General features: G+C 37.9%; 2 protein-coding genes across 9 annotated transcripts in view; both read left to right on the forward strand.

The window, feature by feature from the left end:
• The first annotated feature begins 6,796 nt into the window (after positions 1 to 6,796).
• The window catches only part of dop (microtubule-associated serine/threonine (MAST) protein kinase dop), a 42,502-nt gene continuing 21,991 nt past the window's right edge, over positions 6,797 to 27,307 (forward strand). For 2 of the 7 annotated variants that reach the window (XR_010518506.1, XM_065234807.1), the window contains exon 1: positions 6,797 to 7,423. The gene's annotated coding sequence lies outside the window, so the exon portion shown is untranslated. The other 5 variants (XM_065234808.1, XM_065234810.1, XM_065234809.1 and 2 more) reach the window with 5 other exon arrangements.
• Positions 7,008 to 27,307, forward strand: part of LOC135711855 (uncharacterized) — a 186,671-nt gene continuing 166,371 nt past the window's right edge. For both annotated transcript variants that reach the window (XM_065234824.1, XM_065234825.1), the window contains exon 1: positions 7,008 to 7,020. The gene's annotated coding sequence lies outside the window, so the exon portion shown is untranslated. The remainder of the gene's footprint in view (positions 7,021 to 27,307) is intronic.

A 27,307-nucleotide genomic window follows, 5' to 3' on the forward strand; every position in this document is an offset into this window, starting at 1 on the left:
AATAACCATACAAATTATTTTTTGATTTTACGGTTTAGCGACTTTGCAGTCAATTTAATTGTTTATAGGAAAGTTTGAACATACTGAGAGGTAAGCACATATCATCGGTAAGAGACGTGTGTGTGAGAAAATTTGCGAAAAAAATCTAAGGGCTGTTGTGTATCAGAGAACGCTTGCGCAAAAAGACTAGGGTGGGGAACGGATTCGAAACTCAAATGTCATTAGCCAAATACATCCGTAGACCATAGGTCCACCGTTGTATAATTGGCAATGCACCCATGTACTGAATGGGAATTGTGGGTTCGTATCCCACCGGTGCCCTTAGATTTTTTCGCAAATTTTCTCACACACACGTCTCTTACCGATGATATGTGCTTACCTCTTAGTATGTTCAAACTTTCCTATAAACATACAAATTATATTAGGACGATAAGGGCCCTTTTTGCAATATAAGGCTGACATACGGCTTTAAATTTTGATATCAGCCTTATATCGGCATTATATTGCACTTTTCACATTTTCCAAGTAACCATCAAGCCCGCGTGATCAGAGATGTTATGCCTCAGAACATCCCGGCGGCGCCGACTAGGATTAAACCCAGGCCTGCTGGGGTGAGAGGTAATCACGCTTACCACTACACCACCGGCGCCGCTTTGTGTACATCTTTTCATGCATAAATTAAAAATATATAAATTAAAAATATATAAATTAAAAATATATATATATAACCACAGTATATATCAAATCCCCTCATTCGGTTCAAAATTGTGGGAATTCTACCACGCTTGCTTTAACGTGTTCTTAAAAAACGGCCGAGACGTAAGCATGAAGAAATACAATGGCAAACATTTGTAACGTCGTGGCCATTAGACTGCCAGCGAAAATGGTAATTTTTAATTTCGCTAACAAACCATATACAAAATGTTTATTGCCTCGAAAAATGACTCTATGCAAAATTTTAGCTCAATCGGACATGATTTAAAGTCAAAGCGTCAAAGTTTGACTTTTTTCACTCTCGAAAATCTTCATGGTACAAGAAATTTCGGAAATCAAAAATTTTTTTTTGATGCCATATATCTTTAAAATGCATGAAACGTCGAGATTTAGTGTTATCTCGACAAAAAAATTGTACCCCCCCTTGGGAGATTTTCGAGAGTGAAAAAAGTCAAACTTTGACGCGTTTGCGCCACCCCTAAATCATGTCCGATTGAGCTCAATTTTGCATAGGGTCATTTTTCGAGGCAATAAACATTTTGTATATGGTTTGTTAGCGAAATTTGATTGTCAAATTTTTCCCATACATTCATTGGCAGTCTAGTGGCCATATATCTTCATTTTTCCGGCAGATCATGCTTCTCCCGGTGAAATACCAAATAATATGTCGATAAATAATATGAACATTGCCATCTGTCATCTGGTGTGTATCAAACTCTCTTTACCCAGCGGTGCAAATCTATAACAAGAAAAATATAAATATGCATCGATGGCAATCTTTATTCTTCTTTACCAACTTCAACGTTACGATGGTATCAGTATTCAAAAAAATTATATGAATATTTATAAAGAATACTAAAGTCCTTGCGACACATCGAAATTGAATGAAATTTAGTATGGCACCTTTATACCACAAACGAAGTGACAGAAGGAGCGGCCCGAAAACTTTGGTGACGAACCTGCTATTGCAATTTTTCAGTGTACCAAATGGTAACTCTAAGACTAGAAGGTCCCGAAGAAACGTGCTCAACTTTTTGGCTCAGCTCTGGTACTCTCTTCGGTCCCAAGCTAATCGATTCACCCCTCGAAACATAGGAAAATCCACTGACCCCTCATTTTATCTGTCAAACTTTCATAGAGAATCAAAACAAACATAGTGTTGTACTAGAATTCCGACAAGAATGGGATACGTTAATCGTTTGCTTGGGACTTTTGCTTAGGCTAGTCAAGTGGGATCCAATTTCAAATCGATAGTTTCGTATTGATTGTTGATTGTACCACATGGCAACACTAAATGTACTAGAATGTTTTGGTTCTATCTCTTTCACTCTACTCAAAACTGAAATGCATAAAAAAATGACAAATTGATGCATTCTGTCAAAGATCATTGAACACAAAATCAAATTAGTTCAAATCAAAACAAAAATACCAGCTTATCTGGTGGATGATGGCACAAGCTTTTAAGATAATTCTATTACAGTGAACCACATTATTATAATAGATTTCTTCGCCAGTTAGTCGTCTGTCATTTCGTTTGTATTTATAGATTACTATCGCGCATCATCTTTTTGCAGGAAATCTTCAGAATCGTCATCAATCTTCTTTCTATCTACACAGCGTGCGCGCAGCTAGCCACAACAAAACACAATCTTTTCTGCATCGTAGATAGAGTCGTGCCCCTCTATGCGACCTATAAAGAGATAATCTTAAATGTAAGTATCGATCAATGAAGATTTTTAAATGTATTCATCGAAATCAAATAAAATTTAAAGTAACGAATTACCGACATACATTTTTATTTTTGTATAAAGAAATTTGAAAAAGTTTCACGAATGGTTGATCGGGAGAGGCATCAACTTCAAATGACTTCTAACGAGAAAGAAAATTAGCGGGTGTAGTGAATCATTATATCAGCGATTTTTTTTCGAATTCTATCAACATCAATATTACAAACTCTCATTATTTATCATTACCAAACGTATCCCACGATAAATGTAATGCTCACTGCGTGTTTATGATCATTTTTTCGATTATATTTTAAATTGTATAGCAATATCTTTCGTGGAGCTTTCATTGAATGGTAAGTTTTGTTTATTTTGGACGATAGGTACCCGATTTGACAATTCAATAGGTAGACCTGGCTTCAATCTTGGCGTGACCCATAATACACTGACTTTAATACAAACTATAGATACTATAGTTGCCATAGATAAGCGGAGGAACAAAAAGATGTTTTGGCAACCATGAAAAATAATTGATCTTACTGGCATCTGTGAAAAAAGTTCATGCCATCATGCTCTATAGAGCTTTTCGTTGTGCAGTTTTGTTTTGTTTCGTACGAAAAAGTTCAAAATGAAGTGTAAAGCACATCTTTGCAACAATGAATCGATGAATGGTTTGCTTTATCTATCCTTCTTCCGTTGTCCGCGGAGTAAATCGGAATGTGGAGTGTGGAAAGCGTTTTGTGCTCATAATATTACAATACTTCTCCCACCGACAAACCGACATGGCACTTAATTCTGACTTATGCCCGAAAATCGTAAACGTCTGATTTAAATGTGCAGTGATATGAAGTGTCAAAATCATATGATTTTTTGATCTAGATAAAAATAATGTGTCCAGAATACATCAGACACGAACCAAATCATAACTTTTGCATGCGAGTTCATGGCTTAGCTAAATATTTCCCGCAAACACGGAGCCAGATGTCAGTAGTGTGCTTTGGTCAGACATTTTATTGGTTTTGCTATGGTCATTCATGTCGGGTTGTCTGTGCTTCTCCCTCAAACAACACCATGATGACGTCATGCTCGTTTGGCTTCTCTAACTGACAGTTCGTTTGGCTCTAGGTTTAGCTACATTATACCAATAATACTTTGCCTACTCTAATAACAATGTTCGGGTTATTATCCAAACCATTTGTGGAATAGTTCAATAATTCGGGTTATCATTCGTGTATGGTATTTTTTTATTAGGGTACGCTTATCTATGGAATCTATAGTATCTATAATGCAAACTACCGTTATAACATCTAATGCTATCATAATTCCGATTAACATTTTTTATAGTCACGTTAAGGGGGGAGGGGTGTGTAAGATTATGTGACGAGCTTGGTGACGAGCACTGCATTAGGCATAGAAAAAACGTGACGAAAACGGGGGGAGGTGGAATTTGTAAAATTAGTGTAAAGGAAACAATGAAAATCATTGTTAACAAATGTGTTTCGAGGTATTGTAACAGTAATATTTAATGTATTCTTACTGTTGTTTTTTTTTTTAGGTAAATGACCTTTCTGGCGTTTCTAACACACACACTTGCGTAATCCCATTTCAAGGGCGAAGTTTGTTATCCGCAAACGTTGATTTGTTATAGGCGAATCAAATAGAAACCAAGCGATTGTTTCAGCCTCTGCGGTGAATAGGGGAACACTCAAAAGAGTGATGAGGGTGAAAATTTTCACCGTGAAGCATCGGAGAAGGAAAATAATTTCACCTTTCCGGATTAATTTATCTACCGCAGGTGCATGTAATCATCATTCACGTCGAATATTTTGTTTGCTGTATCGGGTTTGCAGTGATCCGGCTGCCCAACAAACATTGAATATTGAATAAGAGCTTATTCAGGCAACAATAAGCTTCTTCAGCTAAAAAATTGCTTATTCAGCTGTTAATAAACTCAAATTGTTTGCTGGGTGGTGCTTCCATATATTTTTGATGAGAAAGATTTGGATTTATAAAATTGTCCTAGCGGTTACACGAAACGAAAATCAATTATTTTATTCATGTGTTTCACTTATACATTTTTGCCAAAACATCAGCCTTATGCATTACATAAGACAAACCTCATAGGTCCTATAAGCATACATAAAGGGTATGTGTGACCGCTTATACATTTCATTTGACTCATGATCTTCATTAACTTTTAGCAAGGCGTCTGCTTATTAGTTGACGTATACATTTTATGAATAATCAGTAATAGAAATTTTCTAACAGGTATAAGGAGATTTCTATCCGTGTACACAGCAAAAAAATAATTTCGATCAATGTATTGCTGATTGCATCTGAAACTGGACTGCCCCAAAAATGCAAAAAGTGTGATAAAAGTGCACCTTCGCGTCAAATCGTTTAGGTGTCTTCGGAGCACTTATTGCTTGCATCATAAGAAATAAGTGCACCAAAGACACCAAGACGATTAAACGGAAGCTCGCACTTTCATCACACTTTTTAATAAGTGAAAACGCGCTTATTAGTCCAGTTTGGTATGAAACGCGCAATAATTCAAGCTGATGTATGAAATAATGATGTAATAGCAAAAAGCAAGATACAATATTACATCAATGGATGTAATTTTGTTCGCAAAATCGATGTACATCGTACAACGTTATATTAAACAATCGATTGATTGACCTGGTTGCAGCAGTTTGGATGTAATATTCAACAACTTTTTTTTCTGTGTATGATCTTCCGGATTTTTAATGTGTGGTTACTTCAGCTGTAAATTTGTTCAGATCTGTACACGGATAGAAATCTCCTTATACCTTTTGGCAAATTTATATTGCTGATTATTCATAAAATGTATAAGTCAACTAATAAGCAGACGCCTTGCAAAAAGTTTATGAAGATCATGTGTCAAATGAAATGTATAAGCGGTCACACATACCTTTTATGCATTCTTATAGGACCTATATGGTTTGTCTTACGGAATTTATAAGGCTGATGTTTGGCAAAAATGTATAGGTGAAACACATGAATAAAATAATTGATTTTCGTTTCGTGTAGATAAACGAAAAATAAGACCACTCCCGATGGAAGTTTGCAAGTTGTGCTATAAAACGTACATTATTTTGAGTTTTGAAAATCGTCATTATGATCTAAACGAATGGGTTGAATGACATTTCCTCTCAAAATCGGCTTGCGCACTCTACATTGATGGTGCATGAAAAGAACCTATTGTAATCCTCACTTTCGCACTATCAATACTCGTATACGTACACGAAACGTAATTCAATTATTTTATTCATTTGTTTCACTTATACATTTTTGCCAAAACATCAGCCTTATACATTCCATAAGACAAACCACATAGGTCCTATAAGAATGCATAAAAGGTACGCTAATAAAATTCCACACATTTTTATTGACGAATTTCCATGTGAAATTCCACATGATTTTCATGTGACCACACATAAACAGGATCCACCCAGAAGCACACATGAAATTTATGAGTCAAATGAATAGTTTGTGTCGTTACACATGGCTTTTATGTGTACACATATTAAGTATGTGTCCGACACATAAATATCATTCGTTGATCACATTGCAAAAATTCATGTGTGGGACACATAAAAACGATCTTTGAAATTTTATCAGTGTATGTGTGACTGCTTATACATTTCATTTGACACATGATCTTCATTAACTTTTAGCAAGGCGTCTGCTTATTAGTTGACGTATACATTTTATGAATATTCAGCAATAGAAATTAAAACGCTGTCCAGACTGGAGAGTTATAACAAGTCAAAAAAATGCAACACAGAAACCACCATCAAGATAGCGCTATAACATGTTAAAACCATAGAGGTAACTCTAAGACCACTGGGTCCCGAAGAAAATCATTATTATTTTTGGCTCACTCAGTACCAGAACAACGGTCCCAAGCAGTCCCAAGCTATTTCACTCACCCCTGCATGTTCTGCATGAATCCACACACCCCTGATGTTATCTGTCAAACTTTCATAGAGAATCAAAACAAACATAGTGTAGTAATAGAATTTCAACTAGAATAGGGTACGTTAATCGTTTGCTTGGGACCAATAGGCTACTAAAGTGGTGAGCCAATTTAAAATCGTTAGTTTCGTATTGATTGTTGTTATAACTCTGTAGTCTGAACGTACTATAACCAACAGGTATAAGGAGATTTCTATCCGTGTATCGAATGGACTATGCCCGTATTCCATCTTGTTCGTTCGCCACCCCTTCGACCGTCCCTGATGAAGGAAACTGTCAAAAGCAGCAAGCAGAGTAAAACGACACCCTGCGCATTTCAGCCGCGCGTGTCAGTTTTTGCACGAAAACTTCGAGAGCAACATCGCAAAAGTGGAGAGCGAAAAGTGCATTTCGGTTAAAGCCAGCCAAATACAGTGCAAGAAAAGACCACCAGTATGGCTGATCGTGTTACGAGACAATTTCTGCTAGTAAAACCGTGAAAATGTGTCTAGAAGTTATGAATTTCAGTGCATGCAATCGATCGGTTACGGAAACAAAGTGAGTGTAGCTCGGTGGCACAATGGAAGCCTCAGTTCGGTGCGTGAAATACGGCGAAGAATAATCGATTTTGTCCTTTTTTTTTCCATCCACCTCCCCAACCCCCAACAACAAGAAAAGAGAGAGTTTCTGATTCGTTCCAATCCAGAGCTGTCATCGAAATTATTTTTTGCGAAAAATAAAATATGAATGCAAAATTGAAACAAAAAATACTGAATCAGTTGCAAAGTTGGTGAAGCGCTTTGGTTTTCCATTGCTGGAGGAAGTGCAAGTGCAATTTGGATTAGCAGCTGAAGGTTGGTTGGCGTCTTGATCCAGAATTCTTGGCCACTGGTCTTGGATCGGCCCACTCGCAGATCGGCCGTGACATTTGCCGTTTGTGGAGGTGCTTGCTCTGTTTATACTGCCATCGTTTTGAGCGAGCTGGAAGTTCTCCCATTTCCGAGGTAAGTGCAACGCTAGAATATACAATTACTCCACTGTCTGACGCGACGTATGCACTTCCTTGGTACCGGGAGGTCAGCCCGAGGTTTTTTTTTTTCAGTAGACATCTGTCTAATTCGCTACTGTACACATATTCTATCTCCCCGAAGGTTCCCATCTTGCGATTGTGTGTTGGTTTCGATCGCCTTCACGCAAGCTTTACCCCCGAGTATGTTTTCTGCACAGTGAGCCAGCGCAGTGACGGAAGTGGCAAAAATTTGGATCCCCATTGAGCAAGAAAATTCGTTTTCTTATTTTGATGTTTTTGCAAGTCTTGATAGGAAGTAATTAATATAAATAATGTAATGCTATTTTCCTCTTCAAATGATATCCATGGTTATTAATAATGGTATCAAGTAGGGGTAAGAGGGGCATAGTGAACAGGTGGGGCAAAGTGAGCATCCCGTGCACCAGCTTGGACTTCCGGCCATTCAGAACAAATTTATTGGTGGTAGGATCAATATCATAATGATATTGAACCTACTACCAGTTGATTTGTTTCATGCAGCTAGAGATCCAGGGCCAAACTGCGGGATGCTCACTATGCCCCTCCTCCCCCTACGTATATATTTATTGAAGATACATATTAGTATTTTAGTTTATATATCAGTTTTGAATTATGCTGCTTTTTTGTGAGATTTGAACTCGTCGTGACTTTGGCGTGAGAGGAATGGATTCTAACCACTACGCCGGGGTCGCCTCCTCAATTATGCAGCTTTTTCTCTTGAAAGCAACTAAATTAGATTCCTAATGTTGGCTTCTACAGTGGAAAACCTATTTAAAAAAGAGAGAAATATTGGTAATTCCCATTTAATTCCACTATCTTAATTGCTTATTCTTGACATATCAGTGGGGCAATGTGGCCACCCGCTTAAAAACCAGCTTATTGAACATATTATACAAAAAAAAAACTGTTGCAGGTTTAATGTCTCTTATAACTTATCGTTGATATTCCTTCAGCAGTTTTATAAATCCGAAGAGCTTACTTTTGCTAACAAACAAGTCAATCGCCTATTTCTCGCGAATAAAAGCTCCATCTTGCGTACAAACTATACCAAATGATAGAGGAATCATTCCTCTACCAGTTTATGTTTTTAATTTCTGATATTGAGCTTGGATTCGCCAGAAATCGACGATTGACGGTCATTGGTCATGGGTTTCTTATATGACTAAAAATATCGGAAATGGTCATTGGTTTCTTATATGATACGATGTTTTTCTGGTTTTTTATTTCTTTATTAGAGAGACTTTCAGCCGAGGGCTAGTTCTTCTCTGAAAGATTTTCTTAACAAAATATAACTTAAGTCCACCACTGCACCACTGATATTTCAACTAAATTTTTCAATTTAGCATTATTCATTTCATAAATATGACTGTATCTTATGAAATCACGTTTTGAAGCAGCTGCTTTGGTAAAAAATCAGTTATTCTCAAAGCTAAAAAAAATGTAGCTCTAAATGGGCAGTAGGGGTAAGAGGGGCATAGTGAACAGGTGGGGCATAGTGAGCCTCCCGTGCACCAGCTTGGACTTCCGGCCATTCGGAACAAATTGGTTGATGGTATCATAATGATATTGAACCTACTGTCAGTTGATTTATTTCATGCAGCTAGAGATCCAGGGCCAAACTGCGGGATGCTCACTATGCCCCACCTGTTCACTATACCCCTCCTCCCCCTATGTACTTCTTAAATTTAAATTATTCTACAGAAAATAATAACTTCTTTTAAATTTTTTTATGCGAAAAAGTTCATTGTTGACCCTTCATAAAGCCTCAAGAGAGCAGAATATTCTTACCCGTTGTTTAGAACGTCACTCATACTAAAGCCCTACAGTAAGAGTATGGACGTCTGTAAAAAGTTGTGCCGTTTTGCTCGATTGGAACAGCTTTTTTCGGTTTAGTGGTGACAGTCGTCCATACTTTAACTAGAAGGTTTCAGCTCATACCATCCCGATAGGGTGCTCATTTTACCCCAACAACTGTTTAATTTCGGTTACAAATCGAACCTTTTTTAAATCTTCTTTCATAAGATTCAAAAGTTTTCAATATTCAATTTGTATGTATGATGTAAATAGGGCTTGAAACTATCCATTTGGTTAAACATCATTCGAATTTTCCACTGAACTTTGTATGATTAGTGATAATTTTTTTAAGGTTGCCGAGCTGACCCACTTTCCCCTAGGCGTATTTTGTCTACAATGTGCAGACTTCTTATGCTTCTTTGGCGGCTGCCGCTTTAGCTTACTCAGTAGAAGATCGTGGGTTTACTCCCAAGCTCCTTGAGAACAAAACAATTACTATGGTCGCATCACCTGCTTAACTGAATCCTGACCCATCTCCTACCAAACTATTCAACTCCGTATCATCTATGGGGGCGTCGGTGAGGCGCTGGCCTCCCGTTAAGTAGATGCTACATCAACAATATCCTTCCTTTCCCCGTAACGGAGAAGATGGGCGTGGCCGGCAATGGTAATTGTCATGCTTTTCCTGTTCTGAACTTTGATTGGAAAACTATTCACTCCTAAATAGTTTTCCTTAAGCAATCAGAGTAAGAACGTTAAAGTTGATACATGACAGTTGCCAGTATGCAATCTACGAATTACTCCGTTACACACGCAACGCACGCAACACGCATGTGCAGACTTCTTATGCTTCTTGATCTATTGTCGACTGACGAAAGCATCGAATCTTCCGATTACTAAGCATATGTACATTTTTTGGGTAAGAGACTAAAGGCCGAATGAAAAATGGCCCAAGCCCAAAAAGCAGAAAATTAATGGACCTATCCCAAAATAGCCGATAAATCATAAATATATTCATCGTTCGGTAACTGTCAAATATATACTACTAGCTGAGTGTGCCCGGCCTTGCTCGGGATTCAATATTAGCTTGAGTTTATGCGCCAATTCAAAAAAGCATGCTATCTTTTTCTGTTTCATTTGTATGGGAGCCCCCCTTTTACAGAGGGGGGAGGGTTCCCGAACCATCATAAGAACCTTTTCCGGCCCCAAAAACCCCTGCATACAAATTTTCACGCCGATCGGTTCAGTAGTTTCCGAGACAGACAGACAGACAGACAGATAGAAATTCATTTTTATATCTAGAATGGAGCTGGAATTAGGGCTTAACAGCTTTTGTAAACAATGACCTATATCGATGATTTCTAGAAAGTCAAAGCTCGCCCACGCAAATCAACATAACCAACAGGTAGGGGAAGTCGTCCCAGGATAAGTTCATTTGTTTACATCACGGCTTCACCGGAGCAAGCACGTCTCGAATCGATCCTGCACGCTCGAAACTAAAATCCTGGTCTATCCGCTCCTGGCAGTTTTGGTCAAATTCCTGGGTAAAAATTTTATACCTCGGTTGACTGGAAGAGTAACCCGGGAGCAGGGACGGATCGCTCTTTTGGGACTTTTTCTTTGCTTTTAATATAGAATGCTTAAATTAAATCCAATTGAATTTTCAGTTGTTCCACCAAAAAAAAAAGATAGTTTAGAGCTATTAACCTCCCTATCAAAATTTAAAATTTCCAAACCACAGAGTCACACTCTGTGTTTTCACCAAGGGGTAAGTCACTCAGCACAGCGTGCCAAAAACACAGTAAGGCACACCATGGCTCACTCATTGGCACTGTTTGGCACCCATGGTACATATTTTTTTTTGTGATCTCTAAAGTAACTGGCATCACTGCATTATTTCTGAAGTGTCAAAATTTGATTGTTGACACAAACCATTTTCGGTATCCACAATAGATAATTTCGCCGGAGCCTCCAACTCACCCTAACTGCTATGATCCACAACCGAATATGAATTTTTCAAAGCCAACACAGGAGTTCAGAAACTGCCACGGAATTGGGAAGTTTATGTACTCCTGTATTGACTTCCAGATGTTTCACGGATTTTGAAGCAAAAATATTCACTAACATTGCCTGTTGTAGAGCTCCAGACATATATACGCTATCCGGCACACCAACATAACCACCAGCCGGCCGAATCACCAGGAAGCATTTAACGCTCAACTTGGACTAGTTCATGATTGATTAAAATAGAATCGCTGCTACTTCGCCACTAAACATTTTAATCTCCGTCTCGGAATAAAAATCATTAAAAATGAATCCAACAATATATTAATTAAATAGCAGTAAATCATTTAAAAAAAAATTTACTGACCTATTCGACATTGGACATGCTCATCCTCATCTTCACCATCGACGTCATCCAATATCGTCTGGCTGCAAAATTGAACTGTGACGAATTAATTTCCTGTGTCATCCATTCCGCCTCCAGGATGATGATCCGAGTTTTGGGATTCTTGTCAACGGATTTCCTCAACGTCCACGAATGGGTTCTCGAAGAACAACGACACATACAGTGTCACACAGAGAGCTCACATTTCCAGTCCAGGGCAGGAGTATCGGTTGCCTACCAACACTTCCAGACTGCAGTACTCGGTCGTGCCGTCGAAGGTAGAAAAAACTTGCCCTTCCTGAACGAACGTCAGCTTGATATGGAAATGGTGATCGATGATAACGTCCTCATCTTTGATGTCGCGGTGCAGAATGTTCAATGAGTGCATTCCCAATGTTCCTCACCAGCGTGTAATGTTTGCTGTACTCTCCGTGGATCAAATCTGCATCGCACTGCGACATACGGGAGACGGAACTGGGCCGATCAGTGTGCTGCGCAGCAGCAGTATTCTTGATGGGCTGCCCATTCTGTTGATCTGGCGTTGACGCGACCATTGTCTTCGACAGCTCGTACGGTTTGATTTACAAAAAAACACATTTGAATGGTAAAAAAACCGGGGTTGCCAAACACAATTATTCACACCCAAAAATCAGTCCGTTGACATGGCACTCTTGGTACAGCGCGGCACGCTTGAGGCACACAGAGAAAAATGTTGGCGCAAAATAAATGTGTAGAGTGACCACTAGACCTGTTCATTTTAAACGAAATGTTCGGAATGTAACGGGTCAACCGTGATTACTGTTCGTCATGTTAATTTGAACTTCTGTGCAAATTTTCAGCAAAATCGGTGATGATTTAGAGGTGCTTCAAGTTAATTTTATGTTTTTAAGGTAATTTACGGCTTACAATATTTGTATCTCGAGACTGAAACAACGAAAGCTGCTGTAACAACTTTCATAGCAAAGTTTAATGTGTTATGTATCAACTTTGTAACCAAAGGTTGACTATTCGAAGTGATTTTATTGAAGTTTGACTTCGTTTCATGCTCGAAGATATCTTAAAAAGTGAAGAATTTTAAAGTATTTGTTCTACGAATTTTCCACCCATATAATATAAAAATGTGTAGTGTACGGCATAATGTTCCTCATATTGTTCTTAAAGTTTCGTTCCAACATAGTTTTCGTGTATATTTCATAGATTGAGAGATAAAAATCAGAAAAGAGGCCGTTTTAGCTAAAATTCACAAGACAAAAGAACCAATAAAAGTCAATTAGATTGACAGAACATAGTTGCATTGCTTTTCAATGACGACCGATGAATGTTTCATTGATATATGATTTTTCCATAAATATGAATCCTCAGGAGACGTGTTTTTTTATCAAATGCAAGTGTCACTCGAACCATAACAGCAATTTATAAAATAACGAACATTTGAATGGCTCGAGTGACACTTGCATTTGATAAAAAAACACGTCTCCTGAGGATTCATATTTATGGAAAAATCATATATCAATGAAACATTCATCGGTCGTCATTGAAAAGCAATGCAACTATATTCTGTCAATCTAATTGACTTTTATTGGTTCTGTTGTCTTGTGAATTTTAGCTAAAACGGCCTCTTTTCTGATTTTTATCTCTCAATCTATGAAATATACACGAAAACTATGTTGGAACGAAACTTCTAGAACAATATGAGGAACATTATGCCGTACACTACACATTTTTATATCATATGGGTGGAAAATTCGTAGAACAAATACTTTAAAATTCTTCACTTTTTAAGATATCTTCGAGCATGAAACTAAGTCAAACTTCAATAAAATCACTTCGAATAGTCAACCTTTGGTTACAAAGTTGATACATAACACATTAAACTTTGCTATGAAAGTTGTTACAGCAGCTTTCGTTGTTTCAGTCTCGAGATACAAATATTGTAAGCCGTAAATTACCTTAAAAACATAAAATTAACTTGAAGCACCTCTAAATCATCACCGATTTTGCTGAAAATTTGCACAGAAGTTCAAATTAACATGACGAACAGTAATCACGGTTGACCCGTTACATTCCGAACATTTCGTTTAAAATGAACAGGTCTAGTGACCACCCCTTGGTTTTCACTGAAGGTGCACCTTCAGCGAAAACAGAGTGATTTTACGTTTGCATTCTATGATAAAACGTAATGAAAAATCGCCAAAAGAGCGATCCAACACTGTCCGGAAGAATGTAAAATAAAGAAGTCGTTACTTCTGGGACCTTAAACCAGTAAATTTACTAGGAGTAGTGCGTACGGAAGAGACTACAGCCTTCTCTGGAGCAGCATGAGCTATTCTGGACGGACTTGCCAAGCTGCCACTACTCAAATACCACCAAACAGTGGTACAGCGAAAAGGCGTCACAGTGGCTCCCAAAGAGATGAATCCGGCCAATACTCCGGAGCTAAGGTCAATCTAGGAATACTGGTCAATTGTGAAGCACATACTGAAGAAAAAGGCTGGAACTGCAATTGATCTGAAGGATTTCAAGCGAAAATGGAATTTGCCAGCCAAACAAGTGGGAACAGGGCTCGTGCAAAAGATGATGGGTCGTGTACGAATAAAAGTTCGAGCAATGATCTATGCTAAGAAGGAAGACTGAAACAATGGTCTTACAATAAGGACGTGGGTAGATCACCTTTTCGTGGTACGTTACGGGATGTAAGATCTTCCACCGATTCCTAGTCCTGACTACTTCAAAATAGAGGAACAAGATTTTTCAGTAATCCAAGGAACACATCTTAGTCCTTGTTACTTTTTATGCCTTGTCGATAATGACAAGACTCGAAAAATGAGTTAGTTAATATTCATCTATGTGATTTCTAATCTTCTATTCGTTGTTCCCTTGTTTGAAGTGGTTAAGACTAGGGTTCTGATGCATGGTCACTATCGGTGTCATTCCTTAATTTTGTTGCTAAGGAATCTAATGTTGACTGACAAAGGGGCGCGCCTTTGGAGGGTGTTTCAACACTCCAAAGGGTATAAATAGCGGGACCTTTCAATTAGAGTCGGATCCTGCGATAAATGCAAGAATGACAACTGTAAAAAAAATCGAATACTTCATCATTTCTCAATAGTGATGGAGTAATATGACATGCACTAAACTAAGGACATGGGATATACTAAAATTAGATTAAATTACTGGTCGCAGTGGTGTTAGGTTCCGAACAGAGGAAAAAAAGGATAAAACTCACTAATGTATAGCTGTTACATTGAAATATGAAAAATAAAACGCATTTTTAAAACCCAACAAGATTTTCGTGTCTGGATTTTTTCGTGTTAGCATTAGCATTAGCATCGAACAAGTTGCACAATATCGTAGGTGGTACGAATTCAAAACTATTAAGAGCAAGACGGATATCTATTACTAGACAGATAGTAAGTAGGAAAAGATAAAGATAAAGACATATTCCGCTCCAACAGTTAAGGATTGTCCTGGCCACGTCCTTACAACTGGTAGGGATAGGAAAGGTTTGTTAGTCCAACATTTACTTAAGAGAGATGCAGAGAACTCTACGACCCTCGGGAATTTAAGAATTATGTTAGTAGGGCGTGTCTGGATTTTTTCGTGTTCAACCTTTATTTGAATTCATAATTCCATGAGATTTTGGAGATCTAGGTTTATCAACATGTTAATGAAAATCCCACACCATATTTTCTGTAAAGTAGAGCAGTTCTGCCGAATAAATAATATGATTATCTGTGAATGGTAATTTTCGATTACCCCATTGAAGTTGGGTTGTTTTTCATAACAGGGAAAAAAAACCAGGAACTGAAAAATTGGATTTGAATTGACAGTCTAAGGTTCAGGTTTTTTTTTGGTATAAAAACGGTTAAAATCAAATAATTCCCTCCCCACTGACATGGAGGTTGACGTTACTGAAGTAAAGGGCTATGTTTAGCCTCTTAATATTTGATGTTGACACATCACCTTCATAAAACATCAGTAATCTTCAAACGATTAATTCTTAATTGCTAATTTCTTGATGAAATCGGCTGCTTCGTGCAGACTAAGCAATTATGGGCATAGTATCAGATTTGATTTGCATTAAATGTAGATTTTATGTAAGTATTATTTTTGTTACAGCCAAAATTCGATTCTCGTTTCTCGTAAAATAATCAGTCATTCTTTAGTTTCACTTACAGGGTGCGTGACGAATTTTTGCAGTAAATGGCATATTTGAGAAAAAATACACCAGTTAGTTATTCTAGCAATGAATTTTGTGCGATTTATTTTCTTTCGCAACATATGGAAGTTGTAAGTAAATTTATTCAAAAAAATTGCCTTCCCTAACGACGACTGTAGTTAGACGCTTCCGGAAACTGCAGTATGCACGTTTTAAAATGTTTCGATCCATAGATATCATCACTGCCTTGATTTTAGCTTTTAGCGACTTAAGTGTGGTGTGAGGGGTTCTATTGGTATCCCGTTGGACGACGCCCTATACAAAATAATCCAACGGATTGATATCGGGACTGCTTGGGGGCCAAATTTCTTCCTCCCAAATTTACGAAATATTTTCCGTAAGCCATTTCTGTGCTTTATCAGCAGTATGAGCAGGTGCTCCGTCTTATCACTTTCCCAAGCCTTTTTTAATATTATACACTGTTCTTTCAGACACATTTACCGACCGAATTATTTCTTTCATGCATACTCCGGCGCGCAACAAAGCGACAACGGCTGACAGATTGCTCGCTTGTTTCGACATCTTTACGTTTACTCAACATTGTTTGTTTAAATCTTACACCTAACAGTACACAGAAACAAAATCCATTGGCAAAAATACTATATTGATGGTTTAAATTAAATACTCCCACCAATAGATTTGTGCAGAAACGAAATTCATTTAATTTTACTACTTTTTCTATCAAAACTACTATGCCGTTTGAGTAAGCATAGTAGTTTTGACAGAATGGTAGTAAATGTGATTATATTTTTAGTCAATTATACTGAAATCATGGTAGATTTAACGGCATTAAGCGTAGTTATACTGAAAATAAGTGTTTTCTGCAAAATAGTATTCCTAACTATGGTCTTTGTTTCAGTGTATAAGCTATCCAGTGCTGCCAAATATATCTAAATCATGATGCACAAGCATGAGAAATTACTATTTGAAATTTACTGCAAAAATTCGTCACGCACCCTGTATATTGTTATTCAGTTGTTTTTCTTTTGTACCTTGAAGTAATCTGATAGGTTTCCCACATTGGTAAGAAGTTTCAAAGCTAGCGCATGCCTATATGTCTAAAAGGAATTTAAGTAGAACAAGTATTTCATGAAGAATGGGTTCATCAAATTCATTTGTGAAAATGTTTTGGAGATATTTGTAGACACGTTTTATCTGTAGTCAATATTTTCTTCTTCTTTTTTCTTGTAATTATTGAAAATAAACGTAATTTAATAATAGATAAATCAGTCATACATTGAATAATAAATTTAACAATAACTATAATTTGCATACCTAAGAATCGGACAGAATCAATAACAATGGGAGGGTCCGCCTAGGGTAGTATCGATACGTTTGTTTAGGGTTGTAGTTTTTGATTCTACTCGTGTAATTTAGCCTAGCTTCCTTTTTTAAAGCTTTATTAACAACTACCCTAATAAAAATAACCATAAAAGAGAGCTTAACGACGTGTTCGGGGTATCATCCAAACCATTTGTGGGATAGTTTACCCATCCGGGATACAGTTCGTTAATGGTAAGGAGATTATTAGTGGGATAAAGCTTGACAACAAATCTAGTCGGGCACGATTTAGGTAACCGTTTAGAAGAACTTTGCTTCAACGAGTCCACAAAAGATATTTAATTGAAGATGGATTCTGGTTCGAAATTATAGTGTGCCATTTGATAAATTTATCATAATAAAATTAGAAACAACATTTTGGTTTTAGTGACGTACCTAGATGAATGTGGATAGAAAGTTAGACATATCAACTTGTACTATGGTTTTTCTTAGTTAAAAGATAAAGAAGTAATTTAATCATTTGATGAAAATGTAATCCACACACACACTCACAAAAGAAAAAACTGATTGCTAAAGCCAGTGATAAGAGTAAAGTCATTGACAATGACAAGAACGCTTCCACTGACTGACATTGATTCACTAAAATTTTCAAGAACATTATTTGAGCTGAATGCGTTTATTTGGTCACCATAGACTAATCTGTCCAGCATAGTTACTTGCAATTTTTCTAAACCCTGATCTTTGCAATTCTATGGGAATAAAAATAAATAAATAAATAGTTCAACGTGTAATTCCTGTAAAAACTTCATAAAAACCAAAAGATTAAATAAAATTTGGAAGTTGTAGGGAAGTATGTATATGCTTACATACATAGGTGAGGATATTTTACCCTCAATTAAATGATAGGTTTAGTTGCAATAGATTTTAGGTATAAGGTCGTTAGACATATTATTCATTATCCAACTTTTTTCCTAAACTGTCGAAAAACTAATCTCATTTAATAGAATCAAGATTTAATTTCATTTTCTTCTGAAAACGTGAAAAAAGGGAATGATAAGGTTATAGCTAACAGTAACCAAATAAACTTAGTATGTAAATCTAGATTCGTTAGGTCATGGAACAGGATCGACAGATATTGCAAAATCTCCTTATTTTCCCACCTTTTAACTATCATCACTGTTACTTAATCTATCCCCCATATTCAATAACTTTCCTTTCTATGCGGCATTTTAAAGCAGGATTCATTTGACGCCTGTGGTTATTATTCTGGAATGTCAAATCGATATCGCTACCCTGGTGGCCCTATAACCACCTTCTGTGCTTGAAAATGAAAACCAGCGATCGAATAATTTTCTTCTAACTATTAATCCTTAGAAAATGTCAACCACTGACATAACTTGTGGATGACTCCATAGTGATTTTTGCAAGTTGTTTTAATAATTATCACAAAATAACACTTGTACACACTTGTAAAAAGCTACGGCACCATAATCCGAGCACAGCATAAAACTAATATTGGCAAACTGTCCATCGCTCATCACCCACTGTCCAGCGTACATACCCTGGCATGACTCATTGCATTAGTATAGCACATGCTGAAGTGTGTCTGCTCACCGCTTCTCGTCGAGTTTGCTTTATACGGTGCGATGATACTTTGACGGTTACGGGAAACATCGCCATACAGTGTATGGTTCACCAACACATCGCAGCTCAAAGCAAAGTGGCGACGGCGACGACGACTACGGCACAGGCTGCTAAGGTAAAGCAAAAGTTCGTCTGTCTGTGCCTACTATACTATCTGGTTCAAATTCGAACGGCGACCAGTTTTTCGACTTGTTTGTAACGAGTGAGACTTCGACGAGCAGTGTGCCTCTACTCTGTGTTGTTGTCCCAAGTTTTGCCTTTCTGTTTTGAATCGGTGAAAATCGTTGATTTATTATTTTGAATTTGTTGTTTGTTATTTATTACATTCAGCCTGTGAATCACGGCTTAAAATTGAATTTTCAACTGTATACAGCTCACTTGTCAGGACCTGCTGAGCCAAAGAAACGTGAAAAATGTGCTCCCAGGTGCAGCAATCGAAGAAAAATAGAAATCGGTAGGTGTGAGAAGGAATTTATCCCTGAGCTCTCGTAGCCATTCTGCCACTTCTTGCTCGGACGGAGTCAGATGGGGTGCCGCGCCGTGCCCGTAGATAGGTTGCACTGTCAGTCAGCCAACATAACCAACACATCCAGTGTAGCCCCATACGTACGTTGAAGGAGCATGGAAGTGGTGGCGCTATGTTTACATTCTGCCAGTCAGCGCAACCGCTATGTATGTACAAATTAGGGCAAACCCGTCCTGGCACGTGTGTAGTAGTGCAAGCCGCAGCCCTCTCATGTTTACCTTTTGACAGTTCTCGCCCGTTCCATTGAGCAAAATTGGTGATGGAAACAATAGCAACAACTGTGTCTAGCTACACGCCGCAAAGTGTGAACAACAGAACTCGATGTCATGAAGATGTCAAAATTGATTCCTTGGACTATTTTTGTTGTGGTTTTTTTTTCTGTGCTGCTATTCGATTGAACACAACGAACTCTCATCTAGAGGTGCCATTCGTACAATTCGACGTGTTCGGTCAGGGTAGTTTGTTCGGTAAGTGGAGGTTGTTTTGCTTGTGACTAGGTATGTAGAATCGTGTTTCACTGTCGGTGGTAGCAAGACATAGAAGTAGTAAAGTGCATGACCTTCCGGCTTGGTCTTAACAAATCTGGCGTGGAAGGTAACGAGCGATTAAGCAACTATAACTAAATTTCTACTTGTAGGTTTCCTTTACTTGAGATACTGTTGTACGTGTGCCATAAGTCGTGAAGTTGTATAAGCTCGACTCGAGTACAATTTGCCAATTCTTGCTTTATTTCTTCAAAACAAAATTGTAGCACAAAGAATACAGAAAAGCTGATGATTCGAAAAAAAACAAATGAAGAAAAATTGAACCTTACACCACTATAGGTCGATTCCATCGCATATTTACAAACCATACACACCTCAATAAACTCAATAGACGCCGACAAAGTTAAAGCCTGCAAACACACCTTGGGCTTGAAGTATGTATCGCTTTTCCTTATAGCGCCAGAGCCGGAGCACACAGCTGCTGTTGAGCTAATCGGCTTTGGTTAAATTGATTCGCTCATTACGATTCAATTTAAGCCTAGGTCTGGTCGAGCCGAAAGCGAAGAAGTGTAAATTACACCTCTCCGGCGACCACTTATAAATAATGAAAGTGTCAGTGGTTCGAACATCATCGGCAGCCTGGCTGGCAGTATTGACGAGTTCGCCGCAACGTGTTCGAATTGATAGGTATACAAGGGTATACAGTGTGCGAGCTAGCCTGGTTGACCCGTTCGAGTTGGTGGTATTTCACTTCGATGGTATACCTATTTTGGTTCCGTGTAGCAAATCGTCAAACCACCGATGTTCTAAGCGAGATCAAAAAAAATGTCAGAGTGAAAAGTGTGATGCTTGTGCCATCTATGGGTATGTGTTTCGAACTATCTGATTCTATCAATATATTATAATAAGAAATGTTACTGAAGACACCAAGTCTCGGAAATGCTTCGTTTTGGATTTATTCATTACTAGATTGCATTCTTGGCCCACACACAATTTGCTTGCTTTTTTTTTTATTCCCGAAATTTTTTGATGGGCGGTACCGTAAAACGGGTAAATTTGAGCAGCGGAGTGTTTTATCACTGATATTTCTCATTACTTTCCTTCAACACTTTTTTGTCGAATTTCAACATCATGCAGTATTATGCATTTAGGATGCATTATTAAGCCCAAAACTATTTCAACATCATTCGACAAAAATGTATTAATCAAAAACAAAAATAAACCTCAATGACCCCTATTTACGGTATCTGTGTGGCATAATAGTACATATCATCTTTGCTTGATTGCTAATGGGACTGTTATGCAGCACAGGGCAGTATAAAGGTCCATTTATTTATTAAAATACTCTACCAAGTTCAATATTCAAAGCTACAAAATTACGGAGATAAATTAATGCCTATGACATACATGATTACAGTATCATTGTACTCATTGAATCTAGTACCACATTGTACTAGTCTAAAGGAGTACAACGTTAGTAAAACATGTCTGCCACATGTATTATGTATGGTATGGTATGGTACAAGGCCATTAGCGTGGTGAAAATCGAAGAAGCTGGAAGAATACCGAGCTAGGGAATAATGCAATGTCAAGTTTACGTTGTTCCCTAGCCTAAATTTAAAATTTGCGGTTGATTCCAATATTATTTTCCATAACATTTGTATTGTATTAGAGGAAAATAGTAAGACTGCTTATCCAACTCGGAATTCTGATTTAGTCTTAGCACAGGATGCCAAAAATTAAGTCTTCGATCTAAAATAAAAAGCAATGTCAGAGAGTTTCCCAGAGTCCAAGATCGTCCGAGATTTTCTTAAATGGTTCCAGGGAAAATCGTTAACTAAACTTAGTGTGTTTTTTTGTTAAATTTTGCAATGCTAAAAAGTTTTTCGAAGCTGATTATGTTTGTTACTAATAAAAAAAATGAAAGTTGTTCATTGTAATTGTAATTTGTAATTGTTCAGTGTATAGGCTGTGCCAACCGCTAAGTTGGCTTATCTAGGGACTAACCCCCTAGTCTATACACCTACTGTCCTTCCCGTTGCACTCGTCAGCTCGTACGATACTCTAGACACACATGGGTGGTCGAATTCGCGTCCTCCCCTGGGTAGGCTCGTGTCCGTCCAGGTTCTGGTACATTAACTTATATCTATGTATGGTAACCTTTTAATTATAAATGTCGATAATGCTGAAACTATATGAACGTTAGTGATCATTATTAGGTGTGTGCTGCAATAGAGTAGTAATTGAAGGAAATGGGATTCTCATGTGGCTTATAGGTAATTCTAAAATAGGTAAATCATGCAAGCACACATCTTTTTACAATTCTTATCCTACTTACCAGTTCCGTCCAGTATAAATTGGCTGTTTTCAAATGGCCTAATCCTTTCTGACTGCTTACTCTCTTACGTTTTCTCGCTTTTTTTCTTCTTCCTATTGAAAATCTGGCCGTGTTCCCATTTGTTCTCAGGTAGGTAATATTGGTACATGAGGGGAAGAAAGAAAAAGAATAAGTTAAGTGTGAGCCGCATGCGTTGGTTAGTCGTTTGGGTCATGGTGTTGTGTTCCCTATTTTATTTGCCTCTATTCAGCTCTCAGATCGCCCCCTCCCCCCAAACTATTGTGGATGAGAAAAAGAACCCATATTTAGTAACCTCTCGCGAGCTGCAATGCATAAGATATGAATAACAAACAAATCTAGAACGGGACTTAAACATATAACAGTTTCTAACACTGATCATGATTAATATAGTATGAATAATGAGAATTGTATGAAGAAAATACGATCCCAAAAGATAGTTCCCTAGCAATAAAACTATTACTCTGTGCTAATATGAGCATCCATACTCAGAAACTATACCCGACCTCAACAAACTGTACCGAAATCAGAACAGCTAAACTACTCGGTAAGATTTTGGCATTTCTATTTAATTGTATTAAGCTATCTCACAGAGACCAGACGTCCAAGTTCGGTCAGAAACTTGTGTAAAGTTAAGTGGAAACGTTGTCGTTACGTAGCGCTAGCATCTCCTGATTTCCCCTATAAATTTATCACTTTCGACCAATTTGGCGCTAGTATCGATAAATTATCTGCTTAAAATTGCCACTTGGCGCTACCAGCACTTAGTGTCTAGTGTAAGTTTTGCAACGCCAGCGCCATCATGTTGTCAAAGAGGGTTTTTAAGTGGGGAAGTCGCCGTTAGTGGCGCTTAAGTCGAATAGGAATCTTTACACAAGATTTTATAGAAATTTTGGAGCCTCAACGTCTGTTATCTGTGGCTATCTTATATCGAGCTCTTTTCAATAATTGCAACATGTGAGTAATGCAGAACAAGTTTAAAATTGTTTTAGAGCCAAATTGGTTTTGAAGGAAGGTTAAACTACAAACGGAACAGCTCAGCCGCTCTGAACCCTATGAAAATTATGCTTTCCCAATATGGTATATTCTCTCACTATAAACCTGTCATTTCTAGCCTATCTGAACTATTTAATAAATGGAAACCATAACATGGGTTACGCTCCTCCTAAGCGGGCCCTGCGCATCCTATCTCTGTCTTATCTCAAATGCCAATGGTTTGAAAGTATCAATATATACATTGGAAATGACGTTCAATCAAATAAACCCATACACCACTCACTTGGCCAGGCTTCAGAATCGTCCAGTGGGCAGTGCGCTCTACACTCCAAGTTCCCTTTCTTTCAAATTTACCCCAAATTTTATATTTCACCCCTTTGAGTGTTGATTAATCACAATGAAACATTGTGACAGACCACGGACTTGAGGTTACTAGAGTATTAAAAAATCTAGGTCCTATTCAGGATTATATCTGAAAAATCCAAATTTAGCCAACGCACAAAAAAAAATAAAAGTTGTTCATGTCACTACATCTATAACATTTATCCATGTCTGATATTGAATTTGTGTATGGCGTGTAGAGGATTTTTACGAGTTTGAGATCTCCAGGTCAATGATACGACGTTATTATCGCGTAGACAACATAGGGTCTGGTGGAGCAAGAGTGCCGCCTTAACAATTGTACCTTCTATATATGCCAAATAGTGGATATTTATAGGAGTTTCTACACCGTATTGCATGTTCATATTATTGCCTTCATATATCAGCAATATAATGCATATAAATGATGATGGTCCCACCTCTCACCCCTACAAAGGTTTGAGCTGGACGATTTATCTTTAAGATAATTAAATATGACATTTTAACCAGGTTGGCAAACAAAATCGAACTGGTTTCAGTTACAGATATAAATTCCCTCTAGAGTTTACAGTTGCTTCACAGCGATATAAATTTGGAAAAGCTCAGGCGTCCACCTCTTAGTTCGTCTTTTTGTCCACCTAAAATATTCATAAGTATTACAAGCAATCAAGAGTTAATGAACAATCAACAAAGCATCTTATTACACCAGTAACCCCGCAATCTGATGCTATCGTAATTTTCAGCATGTCAGGAATGCTCACGAACCCCCAATTGAATCTCGTCAAAAGTTGTTTGAGATTTTTTTTCAAAATCTTTTTTTTTTAACTGCTACGGACGGCCAACCCCTATGGGGCGTCTTAATTTGAGTGAAATCTATTAAATAAAATTAGCCTTTTAATTATTAATCATGCTAGCAACAGCTGTTATTGTTTACTGAATTTTACAAAATCATTCAATACATAACAAATGAATTATGTTTACCAATGAATTCAAATGAAAACTATTGTTGTTGATATTTTATGCAGCTGCTTTTGTCAAATTTGGTGAAAACATACCCCTACACCACCCTCACTATCCCTCTCCAACGGGGGAGTTTGGTAAAGAGAGATGATCAAACCGATTTGTACCTTCCTGAAAAGTTGTCCTACTCTCTATATACAATTTTCACACTGCCGTACTCTAACGAAACTATGAACTCTATACTTTCATCTCCTCATATATCGTATAAAAATTACCACTTTAATCTATTATTTGGAATTAGCATCTTCAACTATTAAAAACTATACATAATTTGTAATGGTAGCGATACCTTTAGCGTTGTTATGACATACTTCGTAGATTGGATACTAGCGACACTCACTACTCTTTTGAGAATCTCAGTCAGACTACTTTCACGAATCTTAACAATAATTCCAGAAGCATGACTGTCGTTATTCCCGGCCACGCCCATCTTTACCATAACTAGGGATGAGGAAGTAAATGTTGATGTATTACTTACTTAACGAGAAACCAGCGACTTAGCGATACCCTCAAAAGTGCTACGAAGTTGGGGGTACGGGTAGTGTATTCGGTTAGGATTCGCCTCAAGTTGCCGATGCAACCAAGAGTATATATTGTTTATGTATTGCTCGTTTAATATCTTAATAGCCGACTATCGAAAGATAATATTGATTTTGTTTAGTTATTATGCATTTTAAGAGTCATGACTTCGAACTTAGGATTAAACCCATGATTTTCTGCTCAGTAAGCAAAAACGATCCCTTCAGGATCATCAGCATCTCAGAACCATAACGCTCTGCGACAAAACATGACTACGTTTTCGCTTGGTATGTAACGAACGATCCATTATTTTCTGCTCAGAGGGATACCAGGCTCAGCGAGCATCTACAATCCACAGCGCTTCGCGTCAAAGTACGATTAAGTTCTCTTTAGGTAAATATTTGGCTGAATTATCTATTTTTAAATAACTACGATAATTACATGAAAGAAAGAAAGAAATATATGCATAATTTGCAATGTTTCACCGCATTAACAGATTCTGTAATGTGGTCGTCGTAAATATTCATTCTGGAAAAACTTGCTGCACGCTGCAGTCCATTGCAAGAACTGCCATTACATTTGTTGTAAGAACCATATTATTATCTGGGTCAGGCGAAGACGTAATGGTTTTTGACCCAATCTGAACTGTCAATATCGAATACATTTTTGTTATTGCTGCATTATGCAGTCATAAGCTCGTGTAAGAGCGTCAAAGTCAGGATGAAGAAGAAGGGCGATGTAGGTCTAATTTGTTGTTCAAAAATGCCTTCATGATTTGTGGACGTTTGAACGTTTAGACTAAACGATTCAACAAATCAACTCTAACGCTCGCGGGACCCGACAGGACAGGGTTTGCGTATGTATAGATTCAAGGGGTGAACGCAACCTTACAGGGACGCACTTTTTGTCTTTTTCGCAGCTTCCTCTGCTGTTGGCTGATTGTTTATTGTAGTCAGTTGTTTCACTTGCCACTCGTGGGTCTGTGGGTCAACTTGAACAAAACATTCTCACACACACACGTTAAAAAAAACGAGATCAGGTAAATCGCTACTTCCTCCAGTTACGTGCGACTTTGACAAGGCTGCTTTACTGCCGCCTGCCTAGCTTGCTCCGATGAATATGTAATTTATTTATAGTATGCGTTACCTTATTTTTTTTATTCAGGCACTGGCTACTTGATTCGATGCTATAGGCAGTGCGAGACGGCTTGTCCAGCGCAGCGTCGCTTTTGCCATTTTTGGCGATGCATAATCCTACGTAACCGCATACGCTGCCTGTGCCCTCAACCGAGTGAAAAAAACTCGCGGGGTCAATGCATCCGGTGGCGGATGATCCTAATAATAGTCACCATCACCACCAACGTAATGTGCGATTTTGATCTGCTGTAAGGGCAGGCGATGGACGCGGGGCCGTCGACTGACTGTCTTCCTTTCCGAGGATTAGAGGTAAGCCCGGTACAGTTGGTGGATCATTAATTAGACCAGGGGGAACAGTTTTGCAGCTTGGACATGTGGCCTTGAACGTGTGTGTGTGTGTGTTTTTGAATCGAAGAACATAGTGTTTCTTTAGGATATCCCGCAGTGCTAACACAACACACTAGCTGACCAACGACGATCGTAATCTAAATTTAGCGATCATTTGCACGTTTACCACATTTGGGAAGATTTGTGACCACTGTTTGGATTAACTGTCAGAAATCAAGGTAAACATTAATTTGGTTGTTTAGTCTTGCGGTGTTAAACAGCAAATACTTCGAATTGTAATTTATTAACTAACGCTGTGGATGATCTTCCGGTATCGGGAATACGAATCATACAATTATCCGGATGGTTTTGTCATCGTAAGCCGATGAAATCACCAGAGCAACGAACAAAGGCGGTATGATCAAATTTGCTATCCATCCGCGCGATGATCTGAGATTCTCACAGCCTAGATGCAATGAACAGCAACCTTTCAGAACACAGAATCTTCTTTGTAGTCGTCTGTCTAGATTAAGACATCAACGAATCACGCTGCAAAATCATTCCTCATCGTTTGGTGTTATTTTCAGATGTAATCAAACGGGTTCCTTTTTTATAAGTTATCGCTTCAACCATCAATATTCATCGTATAGAATCCCATGTTTCGCAGCATTAAAGCATCTATTCCCCATCGTCAGCCGAGATCCCAACTTGTCTGCCAGCATCTAGACCATCTCTATACCAACAACGTGCGATATTGAGTGATCACCACAGAATCTCATGTTTGTTGG

Source organism: Ochlerotatus camptorhynchus, unplaced genomic scaffold (genome assembly GCF_037179485.1).
Source record: "Ochlerotatus camptorhynchus isolate MF236.1 unplaced genomic scaffold, CSIRO-AGI_Acam_v1.1 ptg000443l, whole genome shotgun sequence".
Lineage (NCBI taxonomy): Eukaryota > Metazoa > Arthropoda > Insecta > Diptera > Culicidae > Ochlerotatus > Ochlerotatus camptorhynchus.